Source organism: Pipistrellus kuhlii, unplaced genomic scaffold (assembly GCF_014108245.1).
Source record: "Pipistrellus kuhlii isolate mPipKuh1 unplaced genomic scaffold, mPipKuh1.p scaffold_m20_p_1, whole genome shotgun sequence".
In the NCBI taxonomy this organism is placed as follows: domain Eukaryota; kingdom Metazoa; phylum Chordata; class Mammalia; order Chiroptera; family Vespertilionidae; genus Pipistrellus; species Pipistrellus kuhlii.
In genome coordinates, this window is record NW_023425404.1 from 137,133,690 (window position 1) to 137,142,949 (window position 9,260).

Sequence of the window (9,260 nt, forward strand, 5' to 3'; positions counted from 1 at the left end):
CATTAAAGTACCATTTTTGGTTTTTAAGACATTTTAATATTCTTATAATAATAGGATTTGTACTACTTTGTATTTTTTAAAGTAGTACATTTGGTGTTTCTACATCATCTCAGTTAATCACATCAACAAAATGATTCAAAATAAGTCACCAAAACTCTTGTGGGACATTCAGAGTGTTTGTACTCTGGCTCTCACAGAGAAGACTGGGTGAACATCTTTGTGATGTTGGCGTTTGGCTTCTCTTAGGTTATTTCTCAAGACCCTCAGGAGACACGCAAACAAAATTCCCTCTCAGTATTCTTCATGGCAAGGTTCCCAGCTCATTGGGGAGCATCATTGGTGAGCATTTCAGCTCCTTCAACAACTTGGCTTTAGTATTAAAATAAAAGTAAAATGCTAATTGTATTATAACTAATACTACTTAATATGGATATTTTCCAAATTGTTCTAGAAATTTAAATTTATGGCCCAAAGTGCTATGTCTTAGTACTAAATTCCCTCCCCAACTCTTCATTTTGAACCTCATCCCCCAGCATGCTTTAATGTTTGCAGACTACTTGTGCATGTATGTAAAAATTACATTTATTTTTCTTTCCAGATAATTTAAAAATTAAATTCACCTCAGCATTTAGGGGAAGTCTTTTAACCCCCAAAAATGAAGGATTTGGACTGAGGGTGATTTTTGCCAGTTATAATATTCTTATCGGTTCTGAGGCCTCCAGGCAGAAAGGCAACAGTTGGGTGTCCTAGAGATGCTGGTATTTCCCTCCTTAGCTTTGGAGTCAAATGCCAGCACTGCTCATTATGTGCTTTTAACTTTTGATTGTGGTGTGCTTCTGGGAGCATCCGATGACCCTGGTACCTTTTTCTGGCTGGGGCTCTCTATCTGTCCTCCTCAGGACAGAGGACAGCTCCTCTCTCAGTGCCCCTTTTTCTTATGGAGGGGGCAAGGTGTCTTCATTGGTTGGGGCCATTGCTCTGCGGCCCCCTTCAGCACATGTTAGGCCCTTACAGGAGTAACATACTCCTCCTGAAAACCTCGGGGGGGAACGGGAGGGGGTGGAGGGAGGGGCGACCAGTGGGCCATCCCTGAGGTGACAATGCCAACCATAAGGCAGCTGCCAAAAAAATTGACAAGCTTTTATTCTTTGTTTTCCTCACCTTGATCTTGAATGTCAAAGGCAGAGAAAGCCACATCTACCGATTCCTTTCGTGGGGTTTGGGGGCGTAGCGCTAGTCTCTGCAATTTCTTCCTAAGATCAAGGGCAGATTGGTTAACAAAGGGGACCGCTGGCACTGTTCCTCCTCCCGCCCACTCCCATCCACGCTGGGATACTTGTGAGGGGCTCTGTTAGAGGATGGGAAGGAGAACGTTCTCCTCTGGGAGCTCAGTAACTGCTCTTTCTTGGTGCTAACTGACTGCCTTGATGCTCCTTCTTTTCATGCCCAGAAGGCAGAAAACCATGTGGTCTCCGCAGGCAAGTCCTACTGCCCTGGTGTAAGACCAACTGGGATCAGTCTGGGGGACTGCGGTCATTCCTGTGGGGAACCTGTTTGGCTGGGATGAATGTAGAGTATCTGCATATTTCTGGGCAGCCCCCCAGATCTAGAGCTTTTCCTCAAGTTGGCAGCATTGGGAGAGAAGGACGGTAAAATCCTTCCAGATTAATTCATAGGTTTTGTTACTGGGAAACCCCTGGTTGGGCTCGGGCCGCCTGTTGCTGTGTCCAATAACGAAGGCAGGGTTGAATAATATAAGGCGTTTATTGAGGAGGTTTGCCAACCAAGAAGACAGGGTGCTTACACACATTCAAATCCTGACTTACAGCAGGGTGCAGGGGACAGGATTATGAAGGGGAGTTGGCTGGGGAATGAAATGTGTTTATATGTAGCCCTAGAGGTCCCCAGAAGTCATCAGGTGATGAGATGATGTTGATGAGATGATGTTTTGACTCCTGGTGGGTTGGTGTGACCATGCTTATCAATTCTGCTTGCTGGATTCACAACCGAGTCACTTCCTCAATAGCTTCACCCAGGTCTTGAAAAGGAAACTTAAGAGAAACTTAACCCCCTCTTCACATATAAGACACTTAAACTCTATGTATGCTAATAAAAGGGTAATATACTAATTAGACCGTATGTCTTCCTGATGTCCTTCTGAACAAAGCCATGGTGGTGGGGGCCAAGGCAGACGCAGTTAAGGGACAATCAGGCCAGCAGAGGAGCAGTTAAGGGACAACCAGCCTGGCAGAGGGTAAATTAGGGGGTGACCAGGCTAGCAGGTGGTAAGTTAGGGAGAAACCAGGCTGGCAGGGGGGGGGGGGAATTAAGGGGTTACCAGGCTGGCAGAGGGGCAGTTAGAGGGTAGCTAGACTAGCAAGCAGAAGTGGTTAGGGGTGAACAGGCAGGCGGGCAGGCAGGCAAGTGGTTGGGAGCCAGTGGTCCAAGATTGTGAGAGGGTACAGGCTGGGCTGAGAGACACCCTACCCCCATGAACAAATTTTTTACCCCAGACCTCTAGTCCTATATAATAAAAGCCTAAGGTGCTAAGTGTCCAGTCAACTAATCAGCCATTCAACCAATCAAAGTGTAATATGCTAGAGTTGGGCCAGATATGCCCTAAAGCCCTCCCTCAGTCCCTCCCTGGCTGGCCAACCTCCTGTGTCCCTCTCTGACCATGATCATGCACTGATGAGGGTCCCTCAGCCTGGCCTTCACCTTCTAGTGATCCAGAGCATTGCAGGGGATGTTGGAGAGCTGGTTTGGGTCTGATTCTGCAGACCAGGTCAAGGGACCCCACTGGTACATGAATTTGTGTACCAGGCCTCTAGTGTATATATAAGAAACTTAACCCCCTATTTACATAAATATATTTGTTTTAAGATTTAAAATAATATGATTGTTTTCCAGATTAATTCAGGTCTTCTATCTATCAGATTATAAATCCCCCCTTATCCGTTTGAGTTATACAATAGTCTGAAATTCCTCTTTGAATCTTGTAGGATCCTCTTAGAATCAACCTAGCCCTGCCTTGCAATCTCCTAAATCTAACAAAGAGAAGGGTGTGTGGATTCAGGTGATGTCCCGCCCCTCCTATAGGAGGTAGAAAAGGTTTCGTTCCAGATAGTCATCAGGTATCTGGATAATCCAAGAGATGTGAAGGTGAAATGATTAAGTGCAGATGCTTGTATCAGAATCTCTTGAGTCTAGACCTTCAGTTACGGAGATCATTGTGGAGGCAACCTTATCCATTGTTTTTGAGGACAAAAAGTTCCTTCCTGTAAAAGAGGGTGGTATTTGGGTAGCTGAGGAAAAACATGAGTGTCCCCAATTTCCCAAGCTTCGCAGCTGTATCAGAACAAACTCCAGCTGGGTAGCTTCGCTAGCTAGGGCGAAGAAATGTCTTAGTGTAAAGCGACTGTGCAGAGTCACCAGTTCTTGTTGGGAGACGATGCAGATAAGTGAGGCACACAGACCAGTAAGAATTCTACCAAAGCTGCTCAACCCCAAGCCCCTAGAAGGGCTCTGTGTCCTGGGCCCCAAGAAACGGCAGAGGCAGCCTGTCCAAGCCCTAGCCAGAAGCAGCAGGCAGCAGCCAGTGCAGGGACAAAGGGAGTCCTGGGCCAGAAGGGACAGGCTGGGCCAAGGAGGGCAGCCCTTCATCTCCAGGCACCAGAGGGAGCTGCAGGGAGGGGCTCATACAACAGATAGGATCATGAGATATAAAGCACACCCCTGACCTGGTAGCCTGTAAAACAGATCAGTAATGTTGTCCCCCACCCAAGGGGCAAATGACACTAAAATACCACTCAGATGGGCAGCAGAGGCTAAGCAAGGAGTGTGAGATGCCATTAAAAAGACAATAGAGCATCCCAGTGTCTTCCACTAATCCTATCCAGAAACTGCCTCAGGTTCGGGCTCTGTCTTTGATCACAAACTAGTGTTTCTTGGTAGTTGAATTTGTCTTTTTTTTTATTAAGGTATTACATGTGTGTCCTTATCCCCGATTGCCACCCACCCCCACCCCACCCCCCATCACCTGCTGTAAAACAAATCAGTTTCACTAAAAAAGAGATGTTGACAGGAAGCCAGGAAGGCTGGTCAACAACCTTAATTGCTCTAACCTTTAGTTGAGATATTGTTTGCTGAAGCAGAATCTACCTTGTTTGTCCTTTGAAAGTTTCTGTTATTTTTTGCTTAATGGCTACATGTAAATTTCTGTTTATGTTGCCTAAGATGTTTTCCCCAAAGCCTCAATAAAAGGGGATGGCAGGGCCAGAGCAGGTACCGTGTTTCCCCGAAAATAAGACATCCTCCGAAAATAAGACCTACTTACAGATTTCCTTCTGAGTGAAATATAAGGCATCCCCCTGAAAATAAGTCCCCCCTCCCCCCCTGCTAAACATGAGAAATTTGGTCCACTGATTCTGAAAGAAATGGGGTCACAAGAAATTCACCAGGAAATTCAGGAATTGGATTGTTATGATGATGTTCCAGAAGATGATGACATGATTGTCATTGAATAAATGAGTAAATTCTTGATTCTGTAGGATTCACAGTTTGTCTGGTTTGTGTTGACAACTACCGTACTACCGTACCGTATACAGGTAATAAATTTCCTTTATTTTCATTTAACAATAAATGTGTACCGTATTCTTCTTCGTGGAAAAATAAGACATCCCCTGAAAATAAGACCTAGCATGTGTTTGGGAGCAAAAATTAATATAAGACACTGCCTTATTTTCGGGGAAACAGGATAGTAGTTCTTCCACTAGAGTTGGACTACCGCCTGGCCCCCCATATCACCAAATTGAATTTCTTCAAGTCTCTTTTCATTTGTGTGCGGCCCTTCTCCAGAACCTGAACCCTGAATTGAAACTCTTTCTACACGGGCCATGAAAGGGAGTCCTATAATCACCCTCCTGGTGTCTGTGTTCATTGGAGGCTTATCTGCATGCATACAAGTCCTTTGGTTGATCTTACCCCCACCCTCGCCCTCCTTCCCTCTGAGGTTTGATGGTCTGATGGATGCTTCTCTGACTCTGGATCTATTTTTGTTCATCAGTTTATGTTGTTCATTATATTCCATAAATGAGTGAGATCATGTGATATTTATCTTTCTCCATCTGGCTTATTTCGTTTAGCATAATGACCTCCAGTTTCATCCATGCTATTGCAAATGGTAAGAATTCCTTCTTTTTATAGCAGCATAGTATTCCATTATTTAGATATGCCACAGGTTATTTCTGATGGGCACTTACTAGGCTGTTTCCAAATCTTAGCTATTGTAAATTGTAGTGCTATGAACATAGGGGTGCATATATCCTTTCTGATTGGCGTTTCTAGTTTCTTCATATATAAACCTAGAAGTGGGATCACTGGGTCAAATGGGAGTTTCATTTTTAATTTTTTGAAGAATCTCCATACTGTTCCGCACCAGTCTGCATTCCCACCAGCAGTGCACGAGGGGTCCTTTTTCTTCACATCCTTCCCAACGTTTGTTGTTTATTGATTTGTTGATGATAGTCATTCTGACAGGTGTGAGATGGTACCTCATTATTGTTTTAATTTGCATCTCTCAGACAATTAGTTACTTGGAGCATATTTTCATATGTCTCTTGGCCTTCCTTATGTCCTCTTTTGAAAAGTGTCTATTTAGGTCTGTTGCCCATTTTTTGATTGGGTTGTTTATCTTCCTTTGGTTAAGTTGTATGAGTTCCCTTTAAATGATTAAACTCTTATCAGTGAAAAGGTTGGAAAATATGTTCTCACTTGCAGTGCGCTTTCTTGTTGTTTGGTTGATGGTTTCTTTTGCTGTGCAAAAGCTTTTTATTTTGATGTAGTCCCATTTGTGTATTTTCTCTTTATTTTCCATTGCCCTAGGAGCAGTATCAGTGAAGATATTGCTTCGGCGTATGACTGAGATTTTGCTGCCTGTGGATTCCTCTAGTATTGTTTCCTGTCTTACATTTAAGTCCTTTATCCATTTTGAGTTTGTTTTTTGTGTATGGTATAAGTCCATGGTCTGGTTTCATTTTTGTTGTATGTATCTGTCCAGTTTGGTTGAATTTGTCTTGATCCTGGCGGGCAGCCTGATGCCTCTGGCCCATCTCACACAGGTCATCCCTCACGGGTAACTTCTTTATTTGGTGGCAGGCATCCTAATGGCATTTAAATGCCTGACCGGTGCCCACCATCAGTTTGTGGCTTGAAAACACCTGGACAAAAGGTGGAATAAGGAAAAAAGCAAGAGAGGCAGGCAGGAGCACAAGGCAGGGACACAGATGTGCTGATGGGCCTCTGGCCACCTGGAGGGTCCCAGATTCCACCACAGCTGGCTGCTTCTCCAGCCCTGGCAGAGTCGCCAACTGTTCCTGGTGAGCAGTTAGTGAGCAATTTGCTTTAAAGTAATTAATGCACCCTGAGGGAGGTAGAGAGTGGGTGGCTCTAAATGCACTGTCCTTATTCTGAACTATAATTTCTTGTTTCCCCTAAAAAACAAAGCACCATTCAGACTATCTAAACCAACTCTGACCTCTCCCGGCCCTAAGTCCTACTACCTGCTTCAGCTTCCCAGTTTATTAGGCTTATTATTTAGTTCCCTTTTGCTTCCTTCCTTATATTAATAACTAGAGGCTCTTGCCCTAACTGGTTTGGCTCAGTGGATAGAGCATCAGCCTGCAGACTCAAGGGATCCAGGTTTGATTCTGGTCAAGGGCATATACCTTGGTTGCGGGCACATACCCAGTAGGGAATGTGCAAGAGGCAGCTGATCGATGTTTCTCTCTGATCTATGTTTCTGGCTCTCTATCCTACTCCTTTCCTCTCTGTAAAAAATCAACAAAATATATATTTAATTTAAAAAATAATAACTACAGGCTCAGTGCACAAAATTCATGCAAAGGGAAGGGGTGTCCCTCAGCCCAGCCTGCACCCTTTCCAATCTGGGACTCCTCGAGGGATGTCTGAATGCTGGTTAGGCCTGATCCTACTAGGACTGGCTCTAAATAGGCAGTCAGACATCTGTCTCCCAATCCAGGACTACTGGCTCCCAACCTCTAGCCTGCCTCCCTGCCTGCCTTCCTGATTGGCCCTAACCGCTTCTACCTGCCAGCCTTATCACCCCCTAACCACTCCCCTGCCAGGCTGATTGATGCCTAACTGCTCTCCTGCCTGCCTGATTGCTCCTAACTACTTCTGCCTGCCAGCCTAATTGTCCTTAACTGCTCCCATGCTGGTTTGATTGCCCCTAAACCACCTCTATCTTGGCCCAGGATTCCCCCCTCCAGCTTTCCACAGGCACCCAGAATCTGGGCTTCCCTCCCTCTGGTCAGCCATAGGCACCCAGGCTGGCTACAGCTGCAGGGGATGGTGGGCTGGTGGTTTCGCCTGGTTTGCAGCAGCAAGTGCTGGCGTCTGGAACCATGGGGTGGGCGGCTTCTCTGTCTCCTGGGCCACAGCCAGCTTCAGATTCTGGTGCCCAGGACTGTGGGGTTGGCGGCTTCTTCATCTCCCAGGCTGTAGCCAGACGCAGGTTCTTGTACCTGGAGCACGTGCGGGCAGCTTCTCTGTCTTCCCTGGGAAGCAGTGTGTGTGACTTCTCAGGCTGGCTGTGGCCTGGGATATACCTTCATCTCCTGGACCACACCTAGCCTCAGCCACTGGGGCCCAGTTTCTCTGTCTCCCCCAGGATGTGGACGGGAGAATGTGAGGTGGGAGGACGTGAGGCAGGTGGCTTCTGCTGCTGGCTGCGGCCGGGGATCATGGGGCAGATGGCTTCTTGGTCTCCTTGGCTGCAGCCAGCCTCAGGTACTGGTGCCCAACTTCTCCAACTCCCACAGGTCTGGAGCAGCTGGGGGGCAGAGCTGCCACCATCTTTTCAGGTTAATTTGCATACTCACTCTGATTGGCTGTTGGGCATAGCCAAGTGATGATAATTTGCATGTTTCTCTTTTATTAGTGTAGATCTCCTGAAGTTGGAGGCAGACCAGAACTAAGAATCAATCATGTCTAAGACTTACTTACAGGGGTACAGAAACTCCAGAGGAGTCTGAATTCTCAACTTCAGCAGGTCTGCTCTGCCAAAGTCAGGAACCTGGGTGGAAAGCCTTAATGGCCAAGAAAAAGATGTTAAGGACTATTTTTAGAAGTCAGAAAAGGAACAGCTAAATATAATGAAAGAAAAACTAGGATAATGTTAAGTCAAGAAGTCAAAAGAAGAGTGAGTTTTAATAAGGGGGCAATCAGGATAAAAAAACTATGGTACATCTATACAATGGAATACTATGCTGCCATAAAAAAGAAGAAATTCTTATCATTTGCAGCAACCTGGATGGAATTGGAGAACATCATGCTGAGTAAAATAAACCAGTCAGTGAAAGAGAAACACCACATGACCTCATTCATTTATGGACAATAAAGAACATTATAAACTGATGAACAAAAAGATAGATACAGAGACAGTAAAGCAACAAACAGACTGACAAATTACAGCGAGAAGGATAGGGAGATCTGGGGGAGATAATAGATCAACTGAAGGACTTGTATGCATGCACATAAGCAAAACCAATGGACAAAAAACTCTGGAGGGGGAGGGGAAGGGCATGTATGAGTATGAGGGTGGGGGGGAAAACACGTGCAATGGAAAGATATGTACACATATAATACCTTAATAAAAAATAAAATAAAAATTATGATAAGGGGGCAATCAGTAGTAATGAACTGTCAGAATGAATGCTGAAAAAACATGGCCATTGGCTTTACAAAAAAGGAGACTGTTGATAACATTAGATATGGCTGTGTGAAATGTTGGATTGTACAAGATGAAAGACTAAGAGGGATGTGAGGAAAGGAAGACAAATATAATAGGTCTTTTCTTAAAATCTATAACACCGGTTTATTGCTGACTTTGTAATCCTACCATACACCTCCTGAATCACTCTAAAAATTCTGCAAAGCTACAGAGAAAAAAAAAAAAAAAACTACAGTAAAGCCGGACATTGGGCACCATTTAGCACTGGTGGGTCTTGATCTGGCATATAGAAGGGTCCAGGAATATGGAGAAGGGGCTGTGGGTAAGTTAATAAGAGTTCAGAAATGAAACATAATTTTGAAAGGCATAGGGTGGGGACGGTCCAGAAGAGCTTCACTGAAGAAACCAAGTTTCCTTTGTCTCAGAACCCCTTGATATTTATTAACACAATTGTTCTAAGTCAAGGTGGAGATATACATATAAAAGGGTAGAGTTTCTCATACAGAAG